The 15817-nt window shown below is 39.4% G+C and overlaps 1 protein-coding gene across 1 annotated transcript in view; it reads right to left on the bottom strand.

Annotated features, from left to right (window-relative positions):
- PDE4D (phosphodiesterase 4D) overlaps positions 1–15329 on the bottom strand; it is a gene marked incomplete at its 5' end in the record, with an annotated part of 1452651 nt that extends 1437322 nt beyond the window's left edge. The window contains one exon of the mRNA XM_080803360.1: positions 15254–15329. The remainder of the gene's footprint in view (positions 1–15253) is intronic.
- Positions 15330–15817: the final 488 nt, after the last annotated feature.

Below are 15817 nucleotides of genomic sequence, written 5' to 3'. Positions count from 1 at the left end.
AAACTTCCTCTCCATGCTAGAGTGGTCAACAGGAAACAAATTTAATTCGGGAGACTCTCTCTTCCCATTTGGATGGAGGCCAAACTTCCTGGGGATTTTGTGAGTGTTACCTTGACGATCACTTGTATCTTTTTTTTTGACCTGCTTTCCAAAATTTACTAATTCTGACATTTTGGTGTGGGTCACCTGCCCTTCAACTAAAGTGAACACAGCTTCTGAACAAAGCAAACCCAAACTTAAGAGAAGTTTGCCACCTCCACAAAGCTGCTAGGGGTTACCCTGTTTAAATATCACCTCGTTTAAAATATGCAGCATATCCCTCCAAAGCAGTTATAAAGATTATTTTAGGAATCTGGCCTCTGACATGTTACAGGCAAAACTCTTTTTTTTTTTTTTTAAGATATTTTATTTATTTATTTATTTGAGAGAGAGCAAGCGAGCACAAGCAAGGGGGAGTGGAACCGGGAGAGGGAGAAGAAGACGGAGCAGGGAGCATGATGCGGGACCCAATACCAGAACCTCAAGATCATGACCTGAGCAGAAGGCAGATACTTAACCGACTGAGCCACCCAGGTGTCCCCAGGCAGAACTTTTTTATCTGCCCTTTGCCAGGTCTAGAACAGCTCAGTACTAGAACACTGGGATGTCTTTGCTTAGAACTTTTTAAAATTCAAGTATAATTAATGTACAACGTTATATTAGTTTCTGGTGTACAGTATAGTAATTCGACAACTCTACACATTACTCAGGGCTCATCAATGTAAGTATACTTTTAACTCCCTTCACCCATTTCACCCATCCCCCACCCATCTCTGGTCTGGCAAGAATATCCAATGGAAAAAAGATAGTCTCGTCAACAAACCGTATTGGGGAAACAAGACAGCTATATGTAAAAGAATGAAACTGGACCACTTTCTATGCCATACACAAAAATAAACTCAAAATGAGTTAAAGACCTAAATGTGGAACCTGAAACCATAAAACTAGTACAAGAAAAACACAAGCAGTATTTACTCTGACATCAGCCATACCAACACTTTTCTAGATATGACTTTGGTAAAGGAAACAAAACCAAAATTAAACTATTGGGACTACCCCAAAATAAAAGCTTTTGCACAGGGAAGGAAACCATCAACAAAAGAAAAAAAGGCAAGTTACTGCATGGGAGAAGGTATTTGCAAATGATACATTTTGTTAAGAGGTTAATATCCAAAAATACATAAAAAACTTATCCAACTCAACACCAAAAAGAAATAAATAATCTAACTCAAAAAAGGGCAGAGGACATGAATAAATGTTTTCTCGAAGAAGAGATACAGATGGCTAATGGACACGTGAAAAGATCCTCCACGTCACTCACCATCAGGGGACTTCTTTATAATACATTCCTATGTGGTCAGCATTACCAACAATAATTTGAGATCTGCCTCCTAAAGTAAGGGAATTTTCAGAGCCTTACAACAAGGGGCACCTGCGTGGCTCAGTCGGCTAAGGATCTGGCTTTGGCTCAGGTCAGGATCCCAGTAGTCCTGGGATTGAGCCCTGCATCAGGCTCCTGCCTCAGCAGGAGTCCTGCTTCTCCCTCTCCCTCTGCTTGTACAGACTCCCTCTGTACCTCCTGCTTGTGCTCTCTCCTTTTTTCCACTCTGACGAATAAATAAATTATAAAAATGGGAAAAAATAGTTGATGGTACTCTGTGCAGCAAGCTTACATGAGCTTCTGTGAAATCACTGAAATAATCTAATACAGGTGAGTGTCACTCTCATTTCCAGATCTTTGTGATTATATAGATAGAATGTCTGGAGTATACATCACCATACTGTATCAATATAAACCTTAGTGAACAAAAAATGCAGAGACAGAGCTATGAAAACAAGTAAAAACATGCCTTGATCTCAAGAGAGCATACTCTACCTGCAAAAAGAAAAAAAAAGTTATAAATATTTTTTTGACACTCTGCCTACTGTGTGATTTAGCTAACAAACTGTTCCAAGTCGTTAGTAAATCCTCCCACCATTTCTTTCCTCTTGGCTTTATTTTTCTTAACTTTCTTTTGTCCTTTGCTTTTTTGTCTCTGCATTTCTTTGGTATTCCTAGCACCTACTTCTATTCCTTTATCCCTCCTCCATTCTTCATGATATGAAAGCGCTTTCAGGTAACTGCTCAAGAAATGGCAAGGGGTATCATCATTATTTTTATCATCTTTATTATTTATGCCAACGCATTATTATTTTGCATTCTCACTACTATCTCTACAACTTGTTCTTCCAGCTTTATCTGCTCTTCCAGAGATTTTTCAGAACACGGCACATAAATATTAATAATAAAAGTAAGATTGAATATCTATTAACTTTTTGTTAAGCTCTGGAAGTACCCAAGCAGGTGGGCAACATCCATCAAAACCATCTGCAAAGACAATTGTACTGAAACAAGAGGGGAAGCTCCAAGGATATGAAAGACTTGTTTCTTGGTCTCGGTAAGCTTAGAGCCCAGTGAGAGTGACAAGACACACAGTGAGCAAGACGGACATCTCGAAGAGGTACAGGCAACTAGAGTTCACACAGAGGACCAAGTTCCAGCTAGCCGGGTAGAAGTGACCACGTAAGGTTTTCTGAAGGGGAATTGCAAAAGGGAAAATAAAGATGAGAAGTCTGGGGCACGTGCGGAATAAAGGTATTCTGTCTGACCCACCAAGGCCATTTGAGCATTTTCTATAGCTTTTTGCAGCCTCCTAAGGACTCCTCAGTTTTTTTGATGTCTTCATCATGTCTGTTCTGAGTATATGATCAAAAGCTGCTTTGGAACTTGAGAAAGCACTTATACATCTTACTTTATACAATTTTTTTGCTATCTTTTTTGTTTCATGATCTTGCATATTGCTTTTGTGCAACCACAGCCTTCTTCTCTAGTCCTTTCAAATTTTTCAGGTCTCCTTGGGCATGTATTTTTAGCAGGACATGTGAAAGGTAACACTTTTCAAAAAGCAGTTCTGTGGCATCTGCTGTGTGAGGTATGGGATTACACGGCAACCTTGAGACTTTGTTTCTGCCCTCACCCATTGGCTACATTGTCCCTCAGGCCATTCAGTCCTCTCTGCAAAAAAGACCAGGTTGCAAAACAGCCTCATCCACACTGAAATATGGGATGCCAACACAAAATGATCTACATGTGGTCTGAATCTGTTAAATGGTTCACCAACTTCAGTGAGCCCTAAGCCTGGGACATAATCATTTCTATCATCTCTTTCAATAGACTACACCTTCTTTTTCAAAGGGATTTGACATTAAAGTTGATATAGTGACTTAAAAATTAAAACTCATCATGAGGAAAGGGGAGGAAGGATCTTTTAAGTGAGAAGCCAGACTCCTGATACCACAAGTTTCTAATTGTGTTCTTAATACAGATAGGATCCAGCCCTCTCCACAGGCCAGAGCATAAAATGAGTCACCTGTGTGCTTGCAAGAAACATGCATTTTGTGCCAAAACAAAAGATGCAATGTCAAAGTCAAATGTCTAAATGAATTATTCTAAATCTCATATTCACACGAAGATGTACTTGACTGATCATCCCTGAAAGCTAACATTTCTTGTGAAGGGGATATTGGATAACTAGAAGGAGAAGGGGGGAGGAAGCGCCACAAGATGGCACAAGGAGGGGAGACAAAGGCAACAGAGAAAATGTATCAGCTCTTTCACATTATTTCCCAAGGGCAGTCATGGCAAAGGCCACTCACGGTGTTAGCACTGCACAAAACAGGGCTCTCTCCCTCTGCTCTTCTGGAACAGGCAGGAATCCTGTCTCATCTACATGCTTGTTTCCAATCAGGTAAGCTTAATGAAGTCCAATTTTTACCCAAGTGACTTTAGGTTTTAAGAAAATAACATGAGGGGAAAGCATGAGTCACACATGAGTCTTTGAAAAGCCAGAACTGAGTAGAGAAAGAAAGAACGAAGAGCTCAGATCTATGTAGATAAAATACGCAGAGTACACTACTTCAGTTACAAATATCTACTTTGAATTCCAATTTACATGTAAAAAAAAAATGCTCATCCTGAAATCCATAGCCTTTTTTACTGAGTCCCCCAATTTGGTCCCTAGCTCCTTCCCAGAATTGTCATTTTAATTCAGTCCTGCATTCATGCATACATAAATCCAGTTCTACCGTCTTATCTTATGTATGTACCTCTTTGCTGGTGAGTGGGCTTTGGCACAGATTACAAGTTGGCCTGTCCTGCTCAGAACCAGCCCAGCACCAACTGGAGAACAAACCCATTTGCCTCTTCTTCATGGAGGCTTTCTAGTACAGCCGCCAGCCTGCTGGTACCAGATGGATGAGGCCATGGGGCCTCGGGCCTCAGGCTCTGCAAGGTCGCTAAACTATGCCAAGACTGGCCAACAGGCAGTCAGCACTACCAGAGGGCTTAATTTCATGGAGTAGACAAGAAATGACACAGGTCCTGAGCTGAAAGAACAGAATTTATATCCACACCCACATGCACACACACTCCTACACAGCAGTGCACACCTATACATACCTGCTCCTGATGGAGGGAGAAAACACTTATGAAATCCCAAAAAGAATAAAGTTTAAAATTAACAAAAAGTACTACCTAGGCTCTGAGGTTTGGAAGAGGCTATTTTGCAAATGCTTCTTCTACGTCCCAAAATAAAACACCAGGGTAAAGAAACACGGAGAAAAGGGGGATATCAGGTGAACTTCTGAAAATGAGTAACTGAAGGGTTCATTTCCCCAACAGATAAGAGAAAAAGGCTTATGCTCTTAAAGAAAAGTAGACAGAATTTACATTTTTTTGGAAAATGGAGATGAGTCAAAGAACAAAAAGGGGAAGGAGAGGAGAGAGGCAAGAGTTGGAAAGGGGGCTGAGTGCAAAGGTTTAAGCTGAGAAGACACCATGGGAAGAAAAGGGGACTGTAACTGAATAAATGTGAACTGTTTCCATTTCAACTTTCAGCCAAAATAAGTTATGAGATGTTTCGAAGTGTGGAATTTAAGAGAAAAGAACAGGACCTCCCTTAGGTAAATCATAGTTCCAGTGGGACAAAATGTTTTTTCACATTTTCTTTCCTCATTTTAAAACATATGTAATCATTCCAAGAATTTGTTGGGGGGAGAACAAACAAGGAAAAGAAATGCTTCTAGCTCCATCACTGAGAGATAACCTCTGTTGATATATATTCTCTGTCACTTACACCCACACCATGATTACACTACCTATGCTGTCACTTTCTTTTCACATAGTGTCTTGTAATAAACAGTTCTTCATTATATTAAGTCATCTTTTAATACAACTTTTAGACATTTTCGAATCATGAGCTCCTTTGAGAGTCAGATGAAATCCATGAAACTTGAGAACAATGCTCAAAAAGAGCAAAATAGGCCTCCTGGAGCTCAAGAACCACCTCAAACTGACTTCTAAACGTCGGACCTAAGTGGAGTCTCTGGAACATGAGCTCATTGGTAAGCCGAGACTGCAATAACTGGTTTAATCACATAGCACATACATGGTTTAGCAAGAAAGTACTTAATCTCAGCCATGGCCCTTAGTTTCTGGTTCTAGCTCTATATCTACATATGCTGGGTCTCTGGGATCCTTTCCATCTGTAAACCCCAGGAGGCCTGAGAACATAGACCTTCACAGATGTGTTGTAGTTAATCTGCTCTGTAGACGTTCCCTGGTTGGTTTCCGCACCTAGGCTGGATTCCTTGGTGTTCAGGGACAGGCAGGACCTTATCTGACTCTATTTTATATCCACTCCAAGAATACAAATTAATGTCAATACTGCTGATTACACATCAGTCACTGCCTTCCATGGTAGGTGTGTAACTCCACTGCACCTGACTTGATATAATAACCAGTAAATAACTGCTAAAATAAACCAACCAGAATGACTGAGATTCTACTTAGAATCTTTCAAAATTACATAAAAATAGCTCTATTTTGTTCAGGTTGGCTGTGCTGTTACAAAACGTCTAGACATGCATATTCATTGGCCATCTCTTCAACTTAAATAAAATGTTTATACAGTGGATTCTCATTATTCCTATTAATTCTGTTCTTTTTAAAAGATGTATTTATTTATTTATTTATTTATTTATTTATTTATTTATTTATCTGAGAGAGAGTGGGGGAAGGGAGAGAGAAAGAGAATCCCCAAACAGATTCCCTGTTGAGCAAAGAGCCCTATGGAGCTCGATCCCAAGACCCTGAGATCATGACCTGAGCTGAAATCAAGAGTCAAGACACTCAACAAACTGTGCTACCTGGTGCTCCTTAATTCTGTTCTCTTAAGTAACTGAGAACATCAAATTAGTAAATATTGAACTTCTACTCCTAGGACAAATATAGGGTTAGGCTCCTGGGAGCCTGTAGTCACATTTTCATCAACCGGTCTATAGATAACTTGGTTTTATATGTGCTACTGTTTAAGACACCTTATTTAATATATATTTCATTGATTCATTGTCATTAAACACATGGCCAATTGCACTATAACTCAAGCCTCAACAAAATTCATCTAACGCATACCTATCTTCTATAAGACACATTACAGCCTTCTTCTGCTTAAGAACGCTACACCACACTTTGGCACTTCACTGGGGGCTGTTTCACAAAATTGCCAGCAAAAAGCACAGAAATACTAAAATGCAGCATTAATATTCCAAGAAAAGGACACGGTTTACAGGATGAGAGGCGAAGTAAGAAGGCCGAATACTGTGTTATGAGAGACTAAGTAAACGCTTATTGTGTTAGTCAGGATTCTCCAGAGAAACAGAACCAGCTGGACCTAGATACAGAGACACAGAGATGTACACAGAGAGAGCCAGTGGTATAACTGTGAAAACTGGAGTGTTAATGGTGTAAGACTCAGTCAAGGGCAGAAGACTCATGTCTTTGCTCAGCAGTCAAAGAAAATCAATTTTCCCTTCCTCCATTTTTTTGTCCTATTCAGGCCCTCAAAAGACTGGAGGAGGCCCAACCACTCTGGGGACTAGAGGTAGAGGGGATCTTCTTTACTACCAGTTCCATGCTAATCTTACCCACTACCTCCACATCCACATCCACAAGTAATGTTTAACCAAGTATCTGGGTAACCTTTGACCCAGTAAAGCTGACACACAAAATTAACTATCACACTTGTTAAATCAAAAATACAAAATTTACTCTATGCCCTAGGCTCACAGATTCACCAAATATAAATCTTCATAAACTCCAAAGAATAAAGTGGTCAATTATTTGCATTTATTTCATAAGGAACCAGTCTATGACCAAATATCATCTGCCAATGAAACACATTAGACTATGAAGGAACTTAGCGGACAATACCACATCACAGAAGTTTTAAAAATTAATAATAAAATTTATTCTTAAAATGGTAACATAATATAGAAATTACTGATCTCGATTTATAAATAATAAAACTAAGGATCCAGAGGTGAAGTGATTTTTCCAAGGATGCACAACTAGTGATTAACAGAATTACTGTCTGAAGCCAGGTTTATTTTACTATAAAACTCACATTTCTAACTGTGTATTGTTTACAGAGTATTTCAGGGAAAGAAAAACACATTTCAAAGGTAAAAGCTTGGGTCACATTTCAAGTACTATATTAATGCTGAAAGAAGATAATATTGCAGCCAAAATAATTTTCTAGGTGAAGAAATCAATCAGTCATAAGTCAAATACACAATTCCAGGCCCAGCAGGAAGTTACCACATTTAGTTATTTTTCCAACAACTGATATCCAAAACTGAAAATATGCAATGAAACACAGCTAACCAATAACGATGCAAAAATAAAACTGTAACTAAATGATGAGGAAAGCTAATACAATGAAGAATCTATTAAAATGACTTTATAAACAAAAAGGATATGAAACAGTTTTATGTGTGTGTGTTTAGAAAGTGAACCACTCTGAGATGGTGAAAGCCATTTCAGATCAAGACACCTGCCTGTGTACTTTTGCATTATCTTTACATACTTTCACATAGTTAAGCTAGGTTTACATGTTTTATGTTCCCTCTTTTTGAAAGTTATAGAAACAATTCCTAGAATGTTTCAATAACCCAGGACTATCCTTTAGTTTCTACACTAAACAAAGATCTTATGTTAAGTAATCAAATACTTGATTCCTTTGATCATCTGTACTTGATGAGCACATAAAAAAAATTTCAGCTAAACATCTGTAAACTTTAAATGCTGTAAACATAGAACTGTGAATTCCAATGCATTTCTGTTCACCCTTTGAGACATATATATATACATATACATATACACACACACACACACACACACACACACAAACACAAACACACACATAGTTTCTACCTAGCCAGATAAGACTTAGAAGATCTTGAAGGACAATGGAAACAAAACAATGGAATATCTTCAAAATGCTAAAAGGTAATAATTACCAACTTAGAATTCTATACCCAGTAAAAATATCTTTCAGGAACAAAGATAAAACAAAGATACTTTCTGAAAAACAAAAACAAGGACTCCTTAGCAGCAGACATGTACTTGGGAAAACACTAAAGGTACTCTTCAGACATAAAGAAAAAGGTCACAGCTAGAAAACCAAGATACAGAAAAAAATAAACATCCAAAAAAGGAGCTAAATATGTATTTTTTAACATCTTAATTTTATTTTACTTTTTCATGTTCCAAGATTCATTGTTTATGCACCACACCCTGTGTTCCATGCAATATGTGCCCTCCTTAATACCCACCAACAGGCTCACCCTTCCCCCCACCCCTCTCCCCTCCAAAATCCTCAGTTTGTTTCTCAGAGTCCACAGTCTCATCTTTTGTCTCCCCCTCCAGTTTAACCCAATTCACTTTTCCTTTCCTTCTAATGTCCTCCATGTTATTCCTTATGCTCCACAAATAAGTGAAACCATATGATAACTGACTTTCTCTGTTTGACTTATTTCACTCAGCATAATCTCCTCCAGAATAGCCAACTTTTGTAAATATGTATTTTTGGGAAGTGCCCAGGAAATGGCCAAGTATTAATTTAATCTTGGGCTTTAATGAGTCAATGATACATGTAACAACTTCTGTTAATCTCTTAGAAACACAGAAAAGGATATGTAACTACCAAGGCCATAGATAGGCAAAAGTAAATGATAATAAGAATAATTTTTTTTAAAACCTCAAACCGAAAGAAGGTGAAAAAAAGAGAGAAAGGAGATTTAAAAAATGGAACAGATAGGGAACAAATAAAAACATGATAGATTTAAATGCAACATATATCAATGATTGCATAAGATTAAATATTTTCATTAAAGGACAAAAATTGCTGGGCTGGATTAAACAAAAAAGATACATGCTTGTATGAAGCATTCCTCAAATATAAAGATTGCAAGAGATTGAAGGTGACGGATGGGGAAAAGTCACCATGCAAACACCATCCCCAAATACAGCTGAGGCCATGATATTTATACCACACAAGACAGACTTTAAGACAAAAAGTGTAGGCTGAGATAAAGAGGAATATTTCACAATGAAAAGGGGCTCAATTTACCAGAAGATAACAATTCTAAAAGTGTAAGTTCCTAATGGCATAGATTGAAGATATTTAACATAAAAATGGACAGAATTAGAAAGAAAAGTAATAAATCCACAAATCATGATAGAACATTTTAACACATCTTTCTTGTAACAGATGTAATACACAGAAAAATAATCAGTAATTACACAGAAAATATAAATAACAAGATTGAAAAACTTTATTTTATTAACACATATAGAACACAGCCCTTATTAACAACAGAATATATATTTTTTACTTTAAGTGAACATCATGGAATTAAGCAGAAATTAATAAGGTAAGTAGAAAATCCCCACAGGTTTGGAAATTAGTGACACATTTGTAAATAACACATGGATCAAGAAGAATTCTCAATAGAAATTCAGATGTATTTTTAACTAAGCAAAAATTAAAATCTTGCAAAGGAAATTTTGTGTGATACAGCCAAATCTGACCTGTGAGGAGTGTATATAGTCTTAAATGTATATACTGGATGAGAAAAAAGCTTGAAAATCATTTATGTTAGGATCTATTTCTAGAAGTTATGTAAGAACAGCAAATTAACCAAAGAAAAGAGAAGAAAATGAAAAAGTAAGAATAGAACTAGTGGACATCTTTTAAAACTACAACAGAATATCAACAAAGCCAACAGATGAACAGATGATTCTTTGAAAAGTCTAATAAATCTGATAAACCCTGGTGAGACTGACCAAGAAAGAAATGAGATTAGAAAAGTTACAAAATATCCACTATCTATCCCCCAGCTCATGAGGCTAGCATTACCTTGACACCAAAACCTGACAAAGTTACTTAAAAAAAAAAAAAAGAAAGAAAGAAAGAAAATTCAGATCAGACTCTCTCATGTGATTAATGCCAAAATCTTAAAATATTAATATATGTTAATAGGAATGTAATATATCAGAGCTACATTCAGTTTATTCCAGGAGCTCAAAGTTGGTTTAACAAGGGTGCCTGGGTGGCTCAGTGGGTTAAGCCTGTGCCTTCGGCTCAGGTCATGATCCCAGGGTCTTGGTGCCTACCTCTCTGCCTACTTCTGCCTACTTGTGATTTCTTGTCTCTGTCAAATAAATAAATAAATAAATCTTTAAAAAATTAAAAAATAAAAAAAAATTTTTTAAAGTTGGTTTAACATTCAAACTGTCAATTCAGTAAATTCAACCAGATTAATACAGCTCTCCTCTTGGCTCCCATCTAATGGTCTCTTTTTGAAAACCACCCCTGAGCAATGAATGCCCTTCTTGCGTATAGTCTTTAGTTAGCTTCAGTCTTTGCAGACTTTCCTCCATGGCTGAACAGTGATCCTGCCACCATGTCTAGCTCCCCATCACTTCCCTCAAGAACCCCCTTGGCAACTGGCTCTCCCAGCTCTCTGGCTCAGGAACACCATCTCACTTATGATGCCTCCCACCAGCCTCTGCTAGAGTTTAGGCAATAAAGATCGGGGTGGTAAGAAGAAAGCAGCTTTACCTCAATTCTTGGCCTTTACTACCCCAAACAGAAGAGGTCCTCTAGGTCAAACATCCCCTTATGGCATAGCAACTAATGAAAAAGATTAGATTTACAGCAATTATAATGATAATAATAATGAGTAATATTTATTGTACATCTGTTTTGTGCCAGGTATTGTCTCAATCATTTTACATGAATTAACTCATTTAATTTTCACAGTAACACTGAGGAAGATGAGGTAATGCCCATTTTGCAGATGAGGCCAATGATGATCAGAGTTTTAAAGCAACCAGCAGTCTCACAGCTAAATAGTTGTGTACAATATACAGAGAGAAGAACTAAAGGCAGAGTATGAAGTTAACCAAGAAAGAAAAGAATACTGTGTTACCTCCTTGACAAAGTGAGACTGATTTTTCAGGGTAACTTTAGTTTGCCTTTAGTTACAACTACAAGACTTCACATACACTCAAGGTGTATTGGTGCTTGGACTCTAACTTCCTTTACCTGTAAACTCTTGTGTGGAAACATCCAATGCCAATCTCACAGAGGCTTTTCCTTAAGAAAGATTGTTTTTGGTAGCTTGCAAACTGGAGTCCTCATCATGAAAGTCTGAAAACTTTGTAGGGACTCCCCAGGACATTTATCCAGAAAATAAGAAGTTTCAACACCCAATGACTAAAAGTCACCTTACTTTTTAAGAGAGGGGAGTTTCCAACTTTATTTCGGAAAACTAAACAAAGAAACTGATGAGCGCTGGGTGTTACACACAACTAATGAATCACTGAACACTACATCAAAAACTAATGATGTGCTATATGCCGGCTATCTGAACATAATTTCTAAAAATCTGTAGAAACAAAAAAAGAAAGAAAGAAAGAAAGAAAGAAAGAAAGAAAGAAAATAAATCAACAAAATAAACCATTTAACCTATGCACCCAAAATCACTAGGAGAAAAGGCATCAAAACCCCAAAGCCTAGCAAAATACCCAGAAACACAGTCAGCATCAATGGACTGGGATACATATTGATGATTACATAGTGGTTTCTCCACCAAGATTTTACAGAAGCTAAGAAAAAAAAAAAAGTGTTCGAAAGTAGGAAGGAAGAGACAAGACTATTACTAGCACTCACTAGTGAACCAGAGGTACTTATTAAAAAGAGAGAATTTGCAACATGACATTTAGACATGGTTTATGTGATGTGCACTGTCCCATTAGAACCCTGACCTAAATTTAGTAGTTTAAAAAGAGCTAAGTCTCTTTTCCCAGCCATTTCCAAATACCAGCTGAGAACTAATTTCTCAGACCCTTTTCATCCACAAGAGAACCCTGAGAAGTTTTTAAAAATTTAAGGAGAAAAGGTCACAGTGTTAAAAGGCAGTACACAGTCTCTTCTCTTTCCTAAAATGGCCATGTAGTTACAATCCATGATAATGAAAGAGTTAAAATTCTGCACCGTTTAAGAACAACCAGTTGACCTTTAAATATGCTGGTTTCATTCCAATCACCTTTCAACAAGCATGAAATCTGGCACAAAGTGTACTAACACACACCAATTATTTTCATAGTGTACATGACTGAGCTCACAGTGTCCTGTTTAGAAAAAAGAATTAATGCTCGTTTTCCAAAAGCCAGACTTAAAGGCTGAGTGTCTCTGTCGGTAAGATTGTCCTTTGGAAACTGTCACCAAAAGTGCTGTTGGAGAGCCCTTTCCTTGAAAAAGGAGAGGTTTTTTGTTTTTTTTTTTTTCAAAGAAAATCACTTTTTCATGTGGTTTAAGTTCTGTTATATGAAACGGTTCCCTCTCCCCCACCCCCGACCCCCGGAACATCAAAAGTAAAAAGAGTTGGGGCACCTGGGTGGCTCAGTGGGTTAAAGCCTCTGCTTTCGGCTCAGGTCATGATCCCAGGGTCCTAGGATCGAGCCCCGAATCGGGCTCTCTGCTCAGCAGGAAGCCTGCTTCCTCCTCTCTCTCTGCCTGCCTCTCTGCCTATTTGTGATCTCTGTCTGTCCAATAAATAAATAAAATCTTAAAAAAAAAAAAAGTAAAAAGAGTTAATCACAATGCTCAGTTAAGAACTTGACAGGCCATCTATGTAAGAGAAAAACTATCCCACCCGGTAGAAGGGTGAAATGTCCAACTCTACTCTGGGCAAATGCATTAAAATTCAGAGATTCAAAATCAATTGTTGAGTGTCTATGCCTTAAAATGACTCTTTGCTTTTCCAAAGTGATTTCCCTGAAGTTCTTTTAAGGGGTAATATTCTCTTGTGCCTTCAAAAAAGAATTCAGTGTACAAAAATTCTGTCACAGGGTTTTTAAGAACATATTGGCCGGCTGTTTGGGCGCAAAAAGCAGATGTAGGAACCCTCTGTGAAAGACCCTGCCTGGCAACCAGGGAGCCTCTGGTCAATCATGAGACTATGTTCTTTATCTCCTCCTTTGTGCTCTATCTCCAGATGTCCTTTGGATCTCATCCAACCCCATTCCCCTCAGACAGTTATATGAAATATTCACCCCACACCTCGACCATATTCCAGCCTGGGTGTGTGTTTTTTCTTTGTTTAATCCTTTGCCTTAGGACTGAGACTTCTGAGCTTCCTTCCCAAATCTCAACATCCTCCTCTCTCAGCATCTCACTCCAGTGAGAGACTTCTGCTGGCCCTGTGCATGTTTGCCAGCCTCTCCTTGCCACAACATTTGACTTCCCTCCTTCACTCCTTGTCATCTGTGAGTCCAGAGAGAGAATGGTGAGGATCTCACAGCAATGTGGTCAATGGCCCCAAGCCACTGTCCAGATCACCACCATGCACCCACACACTTCTGCTTTCTGCTGCCAAGGGAGGGGCCTGATTCAAGACAGGATGCCATCTGGCTTAGGGACTACTGGCAGACCATGTCAGGAAAACATCCTCCAGCCTGAGGCCGTGGCACAGGAGGTCCCTTGGAGTTTACTATCTATCAGGACAACTTGGTGACATGTGCAGCCCTGAGGACTCCGCAGGGCTCTTCCTCCCATAATGAAAGGGGCCATTTCAGAGCCCTGAATGAGTGGGATCATTCCAGAGATGTGCCGGGCAAAAGGAGCAACCAAGGCTTCTATGAGTCTCACCCATTACCTCTGCCCTATTTCTTATTGTTCCCAAGAAGCAGAGTTCTCTTGCTAGCTGCTGCTGAGTAGCCACAAATTCCAATCCCCTTTTAACACCTCCAGGACTAACCATATGTTAAAGTTTTCATAGAACCATCAAGCCCAACTCAAAACTGATTCCCTACACCCCTTTGCCTTGCCAAAATTTGCGAAGCAGGGAAAGAAAAGTATCTTTGTGCTACTACCCTCAGCTCAGCAACTAACAAGAGAAACGCAGATCACCTGAACACAGGTGTCAACCACCTCTAGGCCCACGTCTGACTTGTATAGGTTTTCTACTTGTATGCAGACAGTGACTCCCCTGGTCACATCACCCTGAAGTCTGTGACACCACAGAAGTCTCAAAGTCCTTTAGGTATGAAGAATTGCATGGAAATGTATTTACTTAATATTTTTCTGTGTTATTAATCAGGATACATGATTCACTGGTGGATGAGAGCTGCTCAGGATTCCCAGCCCAGCCACCACTTCCTGTCCTCTCCGTCAGCATCCTGCTCGCTCCAACCTCAGTAGGGAGAAACAGCACGCCTGAGAGCCCTGAAGATAGAAGACTGAGGATTCAGTGTCGGTGTTGTTAACTGAGTGATTTTGGCCCAGTCGGGACAAGTCTCTTAAACCTCAGTTTCACGTTCTGCAAAATGGGGATTACAGCAGCCACCCTCCAAGGCACTATGAACAAAGCAATGAGACAATGAAAGGGCACATGATGTTGAGTTATCAACAGAGAAAGAAAGACTAATGAGAGGGGAAGGGAGGAAAAACTGAGGTCTGCCTGCCTTGCCCTTTCACGGTAGTAAAACGTTCACATAAAAGCTAAGGAAGATAAACCAAAATATAGTACCCTTAGGGAGGGTCAGAGGAGAAGTTGCTGCATCTAGACACCGCGCGGAGCTCCCTGGCTGCGCGGGGCGGGTCTGCAGCGAGCCCCAAGCCCCAAGCCACGAGCCTCAAGCCCAGCACTAACTCCCCGCACTGGCTCTCAGCACGCCCAGGTCACTCCGCGTGGTAGGGAGACCACACCCGCGGAAGGACACACTTGGATTGCGAAACCAGACAAACACCTCACCCCGTGAACTTACTTTATGCCCATGGCGCATCAACTTCAGGAGAAAATTCCAGCTTTGCGTTGGCTGCTTGGTCCCACTTGAATGCGAAGTTCTGCGGAGGCCCGAAATAGAAAACAGGAAGTCAACGTAATGATTTTCTTAAATACAAAGTGTTAAATACAAAGCCCTGCACTCATCATGAATGAGAATTATGGAGAGGTAGAAACCTCCTTTTTATTTTGTGTCGTTGTTATTGTTTTAAGATGTATTCGTTATTTTAGAAAGAGAGCACAAGTGGGGGAGGGGCAGAGAGAGAGAAGCAAGCAGACTCCCTGATGAGTGTGGCGCCTGGAAGGGGGGCTCGATCTTACAATCCTGAGATCATGACCTCAGCTGAAATCAAGAGTCAGATGCTTAAGTGACTGAGCCACCCAGGCACCCCCGAAACCTCCTCTTTGAAAAGAGATCACATGCCCACTGTTTACAGAAAACATCCTCCTCTAGGGAAGAAAGAAACCATCCATCAGCTTCCTTAGTAAAGGGAGGGAGGCAGAGCTGGGTTGGCAGTGAGGTAACGGCTACCCAGAGTGTTCCATC

Source organism: Martes martes, assembly GCF_963455335.1.
Source record: "Martes martes genome assembly, chromosome: 5".
Lineage (NCBI taxonomy): Eukaryota > Metazoa > Chordata > Mammalia > Carnivora > Mustelidae > Martes > Martes martes.
The sequence above is the reverse complement of the archived record's forward strand: the minus strand, read 5'-3'. Positions and strand labels throughout refer to the sequence as shown.